The 14,834-nt window shown below is 43.0% G+C and overlaps 1 long non-coding RNA gene across 3 annotated transcripts in view; it reads left to right on the forward strand.

The window, feature by feature from the left end:
- The first annotated feature begins 528 nt into the window (after nucleotides 1-528).
- The window catches only part of LOC141567579 (uncharacterized), a 36,008-nt gene continuing 21,702 nt past the window's right edge, over nucleotides 529-14,834 (forward strand). For 2 of the 3 annotated variants that reach the window (XR_016021909.1, XR_016021911.1), the window contains exons 1-2: nucleotides 530-1,896; nucleotides 1,988-2,089. This is a non-coding gene — a long non-coding RNA (uncharacterized LOC141567579). Of the gene's footprint in view, nucleotides 1,897-1,987; nucleotides 2,090-14,834 lie in introns of all 3 variants that reach the window. The other variant, XR_016021910.1, reaches the window with a different exon arrangement.

Below are 14,834 nucleotides of genomic sequence, written 5' to 3' on the forward strand. Positions count from 1 at the left end.
CATTTTGAGAAATCCCCTCCTGGGGTGCCTGGTAAGTGGAAGGTAGAACTTAGGTAATGCTTAGTTTTCTCTATTCCAGTTCCAGTGCTTCCTTTAGAAAGTTCACTTTTCATATTTACCCCAAACCTACAGACGACTGCCAAATATTTATCTCTAGTCTCAATTTGTTAGTCATTTTCTAATCTTAAATTGCCTGGAGATCCCTAGGATGTCCTGCCTGCAACACAATTTAATATACCTCATTCTGAGAAACAGAAACTCATAGACACAGACAATAGTTTAGTGGTTGCCAGAGGGTAAGGGGGGCGGGGGGTGGGGGGTGGGAGACGAGGGTAAGGGGGATCGAATATGTGGTGATGGAAGGAGAACTGACTCTGGGTGGTGAACACACAATGGGATTTATAGATGATGTAATACAGAATTGTACACCTGAAATCTATGTAATTTTACTAACAATTGTCACCCCAATAAATTTAATAAAAAAATATATATATATACCTCATTCTCTCACCCAGTCCCTGCAAACCCACTACCCAAGCTGCTTGAAATGTCTTCGAGTGACCTTTGGCATCTAGGCATATTTGGATGTTGTTTTTGTTTGTTGGTTGGTTGGTTTGTTTTAAGGAGGGCACAGCTCACAGTGGCCCATGCGGGGTTCGAACTGGCAAACTAGGTGCTACCAGCACCACGCTCTAACCCACTGAGCTAACCAGCCACCCCCATATTTAGCTTCTTATTGGTTAAGTAGCTCTCTCTCATTACTGGACCATGAGTCCTGGACTTCGGCATAATTCTCACATTTTCTGGGTTCTCTTTAACTGTCAGTGGCAACACCATCTGTTCCCCCACGCTCACAGCCTTCAGGGTCACTTTTGACACATCTTTTCCCTTTTTGTCGTCAGCCTCCAGTTGTTGCTGATTCGTTCTTTCTTGCTTTCCCCATTCATCTCTCATTTTGATTTCTAAGCCACTTCCTCTTCGCAGCCTTATTTTTGGTGTTTCTCCTTCCAGTCTTGCCCTGCTCCTGTCTACCCCATGCTCCACTCTTAGAATAATCTTGTTAAACAGTATTTTTATGGTGTTCTTCTCCTGGTGAGATATTACGGCTGACTCTTGTTTACTGAGTTAATTTTGAGATCTTGCATCATGAACCCTTATCTCTAGCTATAAAATCTGGGAGACCAGAGATCTCATTGTAAACAGTGGCGACACGTCTCTTCCACTGATGTCTTGTTTGTGATGGTATTAAACACCCTCTTCCCTTGTCTCTTTTTTAAAAAAATAATAACTTTATTGAGCTATCACTTACACATACCATGCAAGTCACCCAATTAAAGTGTGTAGTGGTTTTGGGGATATTCACAGAGTGGTGCATCTATCACTACTATCTAATTTTAGAACATTGTCATCACCCCCCCAAAAGAAAACCCATACCCATCAGCAGTCACTCTATTCTCCTCTCAACCCAGCTCCTGGTTACTACTGATTTATATCTTGTAACTGTGGATTTGCCTATTCTGGACTTTCATATAAATGGAATCGTATAATATGTGGTCTTTTGTGATTGGCTTCTTTCACTGTAGCATAATGTTTTCAAGGCTGTTCTAACTGGGTTTTCTTAGATTCTGCATTTGTTTATTTGGCATCCATTCATCAGAGGGTCAACTGTATTAACTACATGTTTTTATTTTCTCATTTAGACGCTCCGGCATTTGTGACCTCGCTGACCAGGGCAGAGACTGCCCCACCCAGGGCTATCCAATTATTAGAGCTAGACAGGGACTTACCCTGGAGCACACTTTTCCTGTGCAATGACCCCCACCCCAACCAAACTTCTTTATCAAACTCTCACACACCAGCCAATATTCGCCGTGGCCTAAATCAACCCAGAAACAGGTACCAGACAACTCGGACTAGCCCCTTCCCAGAGCCCACCAGTTACTCAGACCAGCCGTCCTGACCCTGTCCTGCCTTGCCTTTCCTGCAGAAAACACAATACAGGCTCTGGCTTGCTGCTTCCGCCTCCGGACTCCAACTGGAGCTTCCCTGTGGTCCTGTGTGGCAGTGCTGTGCCCTCCTCTCAGGAACTGTAAGTAACGAAAGTCTGCTTTCAGTGGCATTGACCTGTCCGGGTCATCACCCAGTCACCTCCATAAATTAAAATCCTGCAAGCACAATACAGAAAAAAAGGCTCATTTGTGTTGTAGTATATATCAGTCCTTCCTTCCTTATTATGACTGAATTGTATGTGTAGACCACATCTTGTTTATTCGCTTATTAGTTGATGGACATTTGGGTTATTCCCACTTTTCGGCTGTTATGAATCATGCTGCTATGAACATTTGTGTACAGGTTTTTGTGTGGCTATATGTTTTCAGGTCTCTTGGGTATACAGGTATCCCCCACTTTCCAGAAGTTTGCGTTAGGCTACTTTGCTTTTACCAAAGACAATATGGTAACAGCTTTTTTTGTAAAAGCGAAAATTCTGTTCGGATTTCTTTTGGTTACCAGAAACAGGTATTAATGTAGGTCTTTCATAAAAGCAAAGTGGTGTAACACGAACTTTATAAGATATCTTTGCCAAATCCAAGGTCATGAAGATTGACTCCTAAGTTTTCTTCTAAGACTTTTATTGTTTTAGCTCTTACCTTTAGGTGTATGATTTCTTTTGAGTTAACTTTGTATATCGTATTAGGTAGGAGTGCAAGTTCATTGTTTTGCATGTGGATATCCAGTTGTCCCAGCATCATTTGTTGAAAAGACAGTGAGTTCCCCATTGAATTGTCTTGGCACCCTTGTCAAAGATCAAGGTCACATAAATGTAAGGGTTTATTTCTGAACTTTTAATTCTATTTCATTGATCTATATGTCTATATGGATCTATATGTCTATCCTTATGCCACTACCATAGAGTTTTGATTATCCTATGTCTGTAGTAAGTTTTGAAATCAGGAAGTATGAGTCCTCCAACTTTGTTTTTTCTTTTTTCAATTTTGATTTGGTGATTCTGGGCCCCTTGCATTTCCACATGAATTTTAGACTCAATTTATTAATTTCTGCAAAAAAAATAAAAAAGGCAGCTGGAATTTTGAAAGGGATCATGTTGACTCTGCAGATCAATTTGGGGAGTAATGTCATCTTAACAATATTAGACCTTCCAGTCCATAAATATGGAAGGTCTTTCCATTTATCGAGATCTTTACTTTCTTTCAATGATGTTTCATAGTTTTCAGTATACAAGTCCTGTACTTCTTTTGTTATATTTATTCCTAAGTATTTTTTTTAACTTTTTGCTACTATTGTAAATGGAATTGTTTGTTTCATTTCATATTGTTCATTGCTAGTATATAGAGATACAATTGATTTTTGTATATTGACCTTATTTCCTTGCAACCCAGCTGAACTTGTTTATTGTTCTAATAATTCCTTTGTGGATTCCTTAGGGTTTTTTATATGTGTGATCACCTCATCTGGAACTAGAGATAGTTTACGTCTTCCTTTCCTGTCTAGATGCCTTTATTTCTTGCCTAATTTCCCTAGTTAGAACCTCCAGTACAATGTTGAATAGAAGTGATGAGAGTGGCCATTTTTGTTTTGCTCCTGAACTAAGGAAGAAAGCGTCTAGTCTTTCACCGTTAAGTATGATGTTAACTGTGGGTTTTTCATAGACGGCCTTTTGCTTTTTTGTCATCCTACACTATCTTGTTTCTTTGTCTACCCTCTGACTTTATAGTATAGTGGAAGGAATGTGAACCTCAAAATTAGACTTGCGTTTGAATTGATTGTTTTATTAATTCTACCAGGAAATGTTGAGTATCAGACACCAGTATATAAAAGAAAACCCCGGCCCCCAAACTACTGCTAATTCAGTGAGACCGTCATATGGATTAAATATTGTAGTGTGAGGGGGGTATGGCCAGGGTAATTGAGTACAGAAAATGGGCCCCTGGGAAGATTAGTACAACTTGAAGCTATGATCCCTGATTTGCTCTTGAAAAACTGCAGGAGATAGTCTTGAAAGAGAGGAAACCTGCAGACATGGGAAGGTGCTGGATTCTGTGAACCACAGGTAAGCGTGTGAGGCTGGAGCGTGTAGTGCTTACAACTGAGGGGCCAACATCCTACAGAGTCAGTGGAACATCTTATCAAGGGCCTTGCAAGCTTCTGAAGCCTTTGTGAGAACCAGATTTGTGTTAGAACACTTGGGTGGTAGGGAAGGATGGGTGAGACCATGAATGTGGAGCCCTGGAGATAGGAGGTTATTGCCTAAGCAGGGAAGAATTGAAGACCTAAAGTAAGGTTGGAAGAAGAGAATAGAGTCAAAGAAGATTTGAAGGTAGAATTAACAAGTCATGTTGCAATAGACTGTGAGAAGTGAAGGAGATGGGCTTGGAGAGAATGACTCTTGGGTTTCAGATGTGGGCATCTGGGTTGTTTGGTGGACTAACAGATTCAGTTTTCTCATCCGTAAAGTGGAAGAAATACTTCACAGATAACAATATATGCAAATCTCGGAGCACAAGAATATGGTTGGGACTTGATAAAAACTCATTCTTTTTGCTTTCCCCCATTTTGTTTCTGTTTCTTCCGTTCTTTAAATGTAGGTCTTCATTTTGTTAGTTCCACCTTCAGAATGCTTTTCTTTGCTGTGTTCCACTGTCCCCCATGTGGCTAACTCCCAGCTCTCCCTCCACCCTGATCTCTCCCGTAAGTATTTTCGTCTGTGTTCTGGGCATTTACAGGGCCTCTCAGCACTCACAAGGGAGAACCACCCACCAAATCTCTTCCTCCTCCTCATAAGCCTGTTAATGGCACTGTCATTTTCTCAGTCTTGCTGGCTTAAAAATCACTTTTTCTAGTTGAAAAAAAACCCCCATGTATATCTCTGGTGGTTTCTAGTTGTCCAGAGTTGTTTTGATGTCTTCCTCTCCCTCTCTCATTTCCTCACAGCCAGTGAAAATTCAGTCTGTTTCATCACGTCCATAATATTGTCCACACCTTTTCTATCTCCATTGTTACCGCCTGGTTCAGACCTTTGTTACTCCCACCTGACATAAAACCCTAGTTCTCCACCTCTGATTTCTTTCCCTTTTGCTCCATCCTGCAGGCCATTGCCAGACTGGGCTTGTGGAGACTCTGATGTGATCATGAGTCTCACCCAGTCGAGGGGCTTCAGTGAGTCTCCACACGCACTGGGTCAAGCCCAGGCTTGTAAGTTTGTCATTTACAGGACGGCCTGTCCAAACCCAAGGTGCCTCTCCAGTTTTCCCTCCCCACATTCTTGTAGAAAAATGAGACAGTTTCCTGTACCTTTGTATCACCTCTGTCTCCCCTGTGGGAACCGTACTTGTTCTCCAAGGCTCAGTTCATGAATCCTGCCTGACTTTCATCAAACCAGGTAAATCTCCTTCCTCGTATCCTGTAGGACTCTGTGCTTACTTAAACTGATTTGTGTACATATCTTATCTCTTCTGCTAGATTTCATCTCCTGAAGGTGCTTCCGTCATCACTGTAGCCCCCCAGATGCCTTCCTCATATTCAGTAAATATTTGTTAATGGAATGTCCTCCACTTCTCATCTTCCTGAAGCATGACCTTTGCTTTTCCAATTACCCGTCCTCAAGGATCTGTGACACCGACAGTGAGAGGATGAGGAATGGCTGAGTTTCCCCCGTGGATCCTCTTGCAGTTTAATACAGAGTAGTAAGAAGATATTACAAAGGCACATTCTTATTTAAATTCCTGGTATCTGAGTCCAACAGCATTTGGTGGGCTCGACATAGTCTATACAGCACTTAACTCTTTACATGGCCTGCATGGGTGCAGGTCATCACGGACTATATGGGAGCTGGATAGACTGAGAAATTAACTATACACTTAGGCAGAGCTGTGGGTCCCAGTGCTTTTCCTTGTAGAATCTAAAACTTAAACTTACGTGCTTCTTGGGTGTTTCCAGTCCAAATAAATAGCCAGGTGATTCATTTGGGTAATTCCACAAGGTATGCCCTGCCCTCCCCTGGAATGGCTTCTTAGCAACACCACCTCCACTGGGCTTGGAAGGAGGTAACTCTCAGTTTCAGGTTCCTATCAATGACTTCCAGGAACTGAGAAGGGAAGCAGGAAGAATAGAAAGAGCTACATAGTTTCTGTCCTGGGCTAGAACAGCTCAAATTTTCCATTCCTACAGCACTTGTCTCCTGACGGGCAGCTGAGGAAGGAGAGAAACTGTGAAGGGTGCCAGGGTGCCAACAGGAGCATCCGTGTCCTTGGCAGAGCTCAGAATAGTATTCACAGCTCTCGGTGACTCATTGTGCGCAGGCCTGCCCACCCAGGATCCGAGTGGCTGGGGACAGAGTGAGTGAGTCAGACCTCCTTCAGCTTCCTCCCCAGACTGACAGGCTAGGCCTTTTCTGGGGAGGCCCGTGGTGCGGGAGGCAGAGCCAGTGAGGGGAGGCTGCCTGCTCTGGTCCCCTCCTTCTGGAAGGGCTTCCTGCTCCCTTGGGCACTAAGCCCTGGGGAAGCTTGGAGAATAAGGGGACCCTGATCATTGGAAGAGAGTGGTAGTTTTAGGGACCAATCTAAATTTGAGGCCTTTCACCCCCTTGAACTGACCCAGTGCTCCTACCCACGTCGATCTTTACAATATCCCTCATTGTTGGATTCTGCCCCTCTTAAATCTGACCGGCATTCTGTTCTCTTCCTTTGTTCCATGATTTTATTCTTTTCTCTCTTCCCTTGCTCAGCCAGAATTACCGCGTTTCCCCGAAAATAAGACCTAGCCAGACAATCAGCTCTAATGTGTTTTTGGAGCAAAAATTAATATAAGATCCAGCCTTATTTTACTATAATATAAGACTCGGTCTAATATAATGTAACATAAAATAAAATATAATATAAAATGTAATATAAGACCGGGTCTTATCTTAATTTTCGCTCCAAAAAATGCAATTGGCCTGATTGTCCGACTAGGTCTTATTTTCAGGGAAACAGGGTATGTTTATTTATCAAATCACAGCTGTTGGGTTTTTCCTTCTTAGGATAGTTTTTAACCAGGTGCAGCCACATCTCTTAGTTGGTCTATGCTGACAAAATCTGTGCCTTTTGGAATAAATGCTGAATGATTTTACTCATTCATTCATTCATGCATTCATTCATTCACTGTGCCTCAGTGCCCTGACTTTATGATGGACCTAAAACACTTTCTTACCCGTTTCATGGGATTGCTGTGATGATAAAAACGAAAGCTCCTTCGAAACATTACACATTTAAGTACCCCAGGTTATTGGTTGGCCCTCGCCTGTTGCTAGCCCAGGAGAGGACGTCCTATTGTTCTCAACACCAGCTCCCCCTAGTGTGGATCCAGGCCCAGCACTCAGCACATTTGCCCCCTTTGACCTGCTGCAGAATCACCAGTTTGTAGATGATCCTAATGCCATATTATGCTTAGAAACGGGTCGTTCTTCATCTCGTCAACCTAAGGCGAGGTCTCATGGTCTCCTTTAGCTCAGCTTCTTATTCCCTTACCAATGCACATTCTTGCTGTGTGGCCCACCTTGCTTTTGTAGCAAGTCATTTTTCCTCTTTCGCCACTTTCCCAATACTGATTTGCTTGGATCCACTCAAGTGAAAAGTGACATGAACCTGTCCCTTTCTCACAGTGGGAGTGCCTGGCTTTCCAGCTCTGCACGTGTCTGTCACCGAGTCATTCCAGGTTACTTTACAGAAATTCAGGCACAGTTACGTTCAGTTACTCATCTGGAGTGACATAGCACGGTCTGGGTGAGAGCGATAAGTCACTGCCTTAGAGGTTTCCAACGTTCCCTTCCTCGTGGCTGCCCAGCACACATGCTCTGAGGAGACTGCAGCTTCACCAACAAAACATCCAGCGCATTTATGTCCAAAAGGAGCCAGACAAGATAAAGCCCTGGGGCTGTGTAAGGTATGTCCCAAGTGAGGAGAGAAAAGGGGAGGAGGTTCGCTGTGAAGGACACTTGGCTTTTGCATGGGGGTGGTCAACATTTGTAACAAATACGACCCTGTCTCTGGATCACAGCTGATTCTAAGCCCCAGCAGATGACCTTCTTATTGCAAACATGTTACACAACATGTTAAAGCACAAGAGATAGTTATCTAAAATTCATTTCAGTGGGATAGCCTGGGGTGCTTGAATGTGAAATGTTTTGAAGGAGCTTTCATGTTTATCATCAGAGCCATCCCATGAAATGGGTAAGAAAGAGCTTCAGGCCTACTGTAAAGTAAGGGCACTGAGGCACTGTGAATGAATGAGTGAATGAATGAATGAAGTCATTCAGCATTTATTTCAAAGGACACAGGCGTGGTTAGCTTAGTAGGGATTAGACACCTGACCTGTGTTTGATTTCTCTCACTCTGCTCTTTTCAGGAAACCTCTTTCACATAGAGATGAGACCAATCCACCCCGGAAAGATCTGTGCTCTGAGTTGTTTTCTAAACGCAGGAATGGGTTTCCCTGAGTTACCCACACGCTCTGACATAGAGCGGTATATATATCATCTAATTTATCCTAAGTCCTAGGAGCAGGCTCCCTCTGCAGTCCCTCGGGACTCAGCTCCTCTAGCTCTGGCCACACCCACTTCTGCTCGCATCTGCCTCACTTTCTCCTGCCTGTGCCACTTCCTGTCGCACGGGCTCCTTTGCTTGTCAGCTCCCTGACTTACGGGGCAGGAGAAGGGGATGGAGTACTCCTTGCTCCCTAGAGATGCCTACCTTCATTCCACAGCTCCTTACTGAGCACCTGCTATGTGTCGGGTTCTCTGCTAGGTCTGTAGATGCAAAGAGAAGGCAGAGGTCCTGCCTGTGAGGACCTAGGCTTTAGTCTCGGAAACACGTCGGTCCTGCATCACCACTGTGTCACAGCCTCTTCTCTTGTAGGTCCCGGATTCTGAGGGGGCCACCAGATCGTAACCTCAACCATCTGCTGACTTTGAGGAAGTGCTCCCTCTTTCCGTGGTGAGTTTAGGGCTGGACTGAGGTGTCCCACCCTCTTTACTGCTGTCACTGCCAAAGAATTGAGCTTCCATGTCACTGGCCACCTAAACATCCCACCCGTCTAGACATCCTTAACTGTGGTACCTCCATTCGTCTTCAGTCACCGACGAGGGCAGTGAGGCTTATTGGACTTCACAATCATGTGGGACTGATCACGGCTTTCCCTCCTCTCCTTGGCCAGTGACCGACATCACCAGGGCACTTAGTCCAACTGAGCCTGGACACAGGCTTGAAAGTCCTTAATATGAACATTGGTGCCATATTATCGTATGTGGCCTACGGGGTTACAACTATTTTGACAACATTTTGTGACCACAACTTCTGTCTGTCTCTCGTTCTCCCCGTCCCTCCAAGGCTGCCTTCTCTTGTTTCTTTGCAAAGCTCAGCAAACTCCATGGACGACCATTTCAAAAATGTGCCTTCTGTTGCTCAAGAATGCCCACTCCTTGGATTGCTGTTACACTCATCCTAAGCATACTGAGAAGGCACCCCCAGGCCATCAGCTTGTCCACTGTCCCCCCGTGCAGTGCCAGGCATTGACAGCTGGGTCACTGGGTGGGTTTGCTATGCGTGTGTGCTCTGCAGCCTCATCTGGGCTCCAGTGACACTCAGTAATCATTCAGTCCTTCCTTTGTTGGCTCCCTATGTCACTTCTGCAATAGACATGTCATTGTTGAGCCATCAGAGTCACTCCTGGCCCCCTCTCTCGAAGCAGATGGCTTCAATGCTTATTAAGTGTGAAGCCATCTCCCTTCCTCTCCACTAGAAAATTGTCTCTTTCTCTCACTCTTCTTTCCTTCGCTTCTGTCTGCATTACCCGACCCCTTTGCCGGGTCTCTCCGCTCGGCTCCCTCTTGTATCTTCTGTCCCATCAGTTCACTCTTCTTTCTCTCTCCAATCTCCAGTCTCCCCCACGCCATTGATTCTTTCTAGTCCTTCAGGCTTCTCTAACGTAAAAAACAGACAAAAACCACACATGAAAATGACAGCCAAAAAAAACCTTTCCCTTCAACATACGACACCTTCTCCATCTTCATTGCTAAATGAATCGAAAATAATCTACACCCTACAAAATGTAGCCACCACCCTCTGCCCCATTCTGACACTCCCTCTCCCCTTTGTAGCCATCAGCATCTGTCTATTACTCCTCAAAGAGCCCCCCTTCTTCCATCATTCCCATCCCATGGCCACTGTTCAGCTCCAGACCTGCCTTACCTCTCACCCACATGCAGGAACCTCTGTCTCCTCTTTTCAGTCATTTTTACACACTGACGCATAGCTCATCAGTGTCAGAGGCAGCTTTGAGAACTTCATGCTTCTGCTCAAAGTTAAGTGGAAAACCCCTGATTCGGCAACATGGCACCTGGTCCCGGTCCCCCCACCTTTCCAGCTACCTCCCTACTTGAATTCTTCTCTAGCCAAACCGGACTCCATTTCTTTGCTCATGCTGTTTCTTCTCCTGGAGCAGCTTTCTGCCTGTGCTTCAATGGCAGCTCAAGTTCCGTCACCATCAGCAATGCTTGCGTGAGCCCCCCCACCAGGTATGAGCTCCCCCCTGAATCTCTCAAAGCACATTTTGGAAACTCCTGAAATTACTGCTGTCGAATTACTGCTGTCAGGTCTATTTCTAGCCTTTAATCTTGAGGCTAAGGACTATATATTTTCAGTTTCATCTCCCCCCTCAGGCCCCACTCTAGTGTCTAGTACAGAGTTTTGCATTATTGCCGAGGCCTTGCTCAGTGTGCGTAGATGTCCAGTGTTAACACCTCGGAGCCCAAGGTCCCAAACTGGTGGCCCACAGCGCACATAGTAACCCTGACATGTTTTGTTTAGCCGCTCTAGAGTTTTTTTGTTGGTAAAATATAAAATCTGTTGTTGTAGCCATTTTTAAGTATGCAATTTCTGTGGCATTAAGTACATTCACGATGTTGTGCAACCATTACCACTATCTATTTCTAAAGTGTTTTCATCATCCTAAACAGAAACTCTGTACCCATGAAGCAATAACTCCTCAACCTCTGGTAATCTCTTATCTATTTTCTGTATATGAATTTGCCTCTTTTATACATTTCATGTAAGTGGAATCATAAAACATTTGTGCTGTTGTGTCTGGTTTGTTTCACGTAGCATAATGTTTTCAAGGTTCATCCGGGCTATAACATGGATCAATACTTCATTCCTTTCTATAGCTGAATAATAGTCCAGTGTATGTATGTATTGCATTCTATGTATCCATTTATCTGTTGATGGACATTTGGGTTGTTCCCAAATTGTGAATAATGGCTTTTGGCTATTGTGAGTAATGCTGCTATGACTGTTGGCGTACAAATAACCTGTTTAAGTCCCTGTTTTCAATTCTTTGGGGTCTATACCTAGGCGTGGAACTGCAGAGTCATTTGGTAACTCTGGGTTTAGCTTTTTGAGGAACCCACTGTAGAGTTTTTAAAACTCCAATTACTTAACTTTATAAAATGAGGGATTACATATACAAATTAGTTTTTTTTCAACTTCTCTTGAAAAAAAGGTAGAAGTCTGGCACTCCAGGGTCCACCCCCGACCTCTCAGTCGGGGGGGGGATCTGCTGGGGCTGAATGGGGAGCTCTCCCAGGAGTGGGCATCCTTGCCTGGCCAGCGTCAGGCGCTGGCATGCCCTGCCGGGGCCCCGTGCTCAGCCTTGGCCCCCATCTCCTCCCGTCCTTAGATATGTTTGCTCTCACCCCGGGCTATGATTTGTGTAATGGTCTGGGGGCAGCATGCCTGTCTTTCTCTCTCTCTCTTTTTTTGTTTTTTTTTGTTTTGTATACACTTAGTTTTATTCTAACAGAGCAGCTTGTACACTTTTAACGTGTAAAACTGAGCATCCTCTTGCCTTTCCGGTGAGACAAAAAGGAAATTTAAAACTAAAGAGGAACAAAATTACGATAGAGGATGTCAATTCTGAACAAGATCCTCCAGCCGCTGCTGCTTCTCCCCTTGAGTGGCAGGGCTCGAGTCATCGTTAGGAGAGGATTTCATTTTGAAGTTTCATCTTAAACTGCAAGGATGTCTGTGAAACATCACAGTGAAACGTGCCAAAGAAGCCATGTTGTCAAAATGCCCACTTACCCCACCCAAACATCCCAAACCCACACTTTGCTGACCTTCTGTAACCCCATGTTTTTTTCTTTTTTTAAACAAGAGAAAGTAGACAGATACGTGTCGGTAAATGCTAACTGTCCACATCACATAGAGACACAGTGTAATCCCTGAGCCCAATATACAGAGAAAGGAGGAAAAAAGCTAGAATTCTATGAGCGTGCCTGTGTTTTTATCTCTGATTTACCAGGATCGATTGGCACATTGTTGATACCCAAAGTCTTAGTTTTGCTGAATTTTTGAAGTGAATACCTGCGGTTTAGAGCAGAACTAATTCGTATAGTTATGACTGACTGGGTCAGCCAAGTGCTAGATTGCATTGTGGAATGTTATAAGAAAAGGGGAAAAAGTCTAAAATTGGGGAAATGAATGACAGATTACAGGCAACGAGGGAAGGGCTAACCACTTCCTCATTTAAAATACCGGGGGTGCCAGGGCAGCTGGTTAGCTTAGGGTGGCCGGATGGCTCAGCTGGTTAGAGCACGATGCTTGTAACACCAGGGTTGCTGGTTCGATCCCTGCATGGGCCAGTGTGAGCTGCGCCCTCCACAACTAGGTTGAAACAACTACTTGACTTGGAGCTGATGGGTCCTGGAAAAACACACTTAAAATAAATAAAAGTTTAAAAAAATGTATGCACATGACTTGTATTCATCTTTTGTTGTCGGTATTATATTGAGTATTACAATTTTAATACAGTTTTTCCTTTCTTAAAATGTGTATGTTTTTTGGCACCTTCTGTATTTCTTCATTAGGATTTTCTTTCTTTCTTTTTTTTTTTTATCACTGTAGGCTATATAGTCTCATAAAAGTCATCTAAAAGGTCATCTATGGAAAACTGAGGTACAACATTATAGTACAAGTTAATAAGAAATAGAATTAAAATGTACTGTGTATCCACATAAAGAATAAATTTGGACCCCTTTTTCACACCATATCCATAAAATAACTCAAAGTGGATCATCACTTAAGAGCTAAAACCATAAAACTCTTAGAAGAAAACATAGGAGTAAATCTTTGTATTGATGAGTCAAGCAGTGGTTGTTTTTAGATACACACTAAAAGCACAGGCAACAAAAGAAAAAATAAATAAATTGGACTTCATTAAATTGAAAATGTTTGGGTTACAAAGGACACTGTCAAAAAACTGAAAGAGCTCACAGAAGGGGAAAAATTACTTGCAAATCATATATCTGATAAGGAACTTATATTTAAAATATATAATTAGCTCTTATAACTCAACAATAAAGACCAATACCCCAATTAACAAGTAGGCAAAAGATCTGAAGAGATATTTCTCCAAAGAAGTTATATCAATGGCCAATAAGCATATGAAAAAGTTCAACATCATTAGTTATTAGGAAAATGCAATTCAAAACCACAATGAGATACCACTTCATACCCACTAAGATGCCTATAAAATTTAAAAAATGGCAATAACAAGTGTTGGGGAGAACTTAGGGAGAAATTGGAATCCTCATGCATTGCTGGTGGGATTGTACTTGGTGTAGCCACTTTGGAAAATAGTTTTATGGTTCCTCAGACTGTTAACATAGAGTTACCCAGCAATTCCACTCTTAGGCGTGTGTGTGTGTGTGTGTGTGTGTGTGTGTGTGTGTATACATGTATATATATAATACATCATATATATATGTATATATACACACACACATATATATATGAGAAATGAAAACATACACAAGCATTCATTAGAGAAATATCATAATAGCCCTAAATTGGAAGCAACCCAGATTTCCATCAACTAGTGAATGGATAAACAAAGTGTAGTCTCTCCATGCAGTGGAATATTCTTCAGCCATAAAAACGAACGACATATTGATACGTGCTATAACATAGATGCATCTTGTAAACATTATGCCAAGTGAAAGAATTCAGACACAAGACTACTGATTGTGTGATTCCATTGATAGGAAATGTTTATAATAGGCAAATCTGTGGAGATAGAAAGTAGATTAGTGGTTGTCTGGGCTTGAGGAAGGAGGGAATGGGCAGTGCCTGCTGAGGGGTACAGGGTTTCTTTGTGGGGGGATGAAAATGCTCTAAACTTAGATTGACTGATAGTTGCACGACTCTGAATATATGAAAAACCACTGAACTGTAAAAAGAAAAGAAAAGAAACAGAGGACTCAGACGTAAAATGCTATTCATTCCTTTTACATAACTAATAAAACACACAATCCTCAAAGACAAAAAAAATGTGTCTGATGTAGTTTAGACTAAAGCATTTACAGATGACCTGGAATGATGTGTTGAGTTTGCTTTAAAACGCTCCAGGCACCCCTCCATGCAAAATAAACTTGGCTAGGGGACGGAGGAAATAAAATGGGCAAAATGTTGATAATTGTTGGACCTGGGGGGTGGGCACATAGGAGTTCATTATACTGCTCTATTTTTGTGAATATTAAAAAAATTTGTCCAAAATAAAAGTTACAGAAAAAAGACAGCTAAAGCATGTACTGTTCGATAGATAACACACAAATGTGTCTGTGGTTTTTGGGGAGCTCTGCGTGGAGGTCGGTGACTGTGGACCCCCTGTGGCCATCCCTAGGCACCTGTACCTGTGTGGACAAGGAGAAGTGAGGTTTTACCTGAGGGGGGCCAAGCACTTTGAGGGGAGTATTCATTTTCTGGGGGCTGCTGTTCAAAACACCA

The sequence above is a fragment of the Rhinolophus sinicus genome, chromosome 8 (genome assembly GCF_057876585.1).
Source record: "Rhinolophus sinicus isolate RSI-liver-muscle chromosome 8, RSI-T2T, whole genome shotgun sequence".
NCBI classification, from domain to species: domain Eukaryota; kingdom Metazoa; phylum Chordata; class Mammalia; order Chiroptera; family Rhinolophidae; genus Rhinolophus; species Rhinolophus sinicus.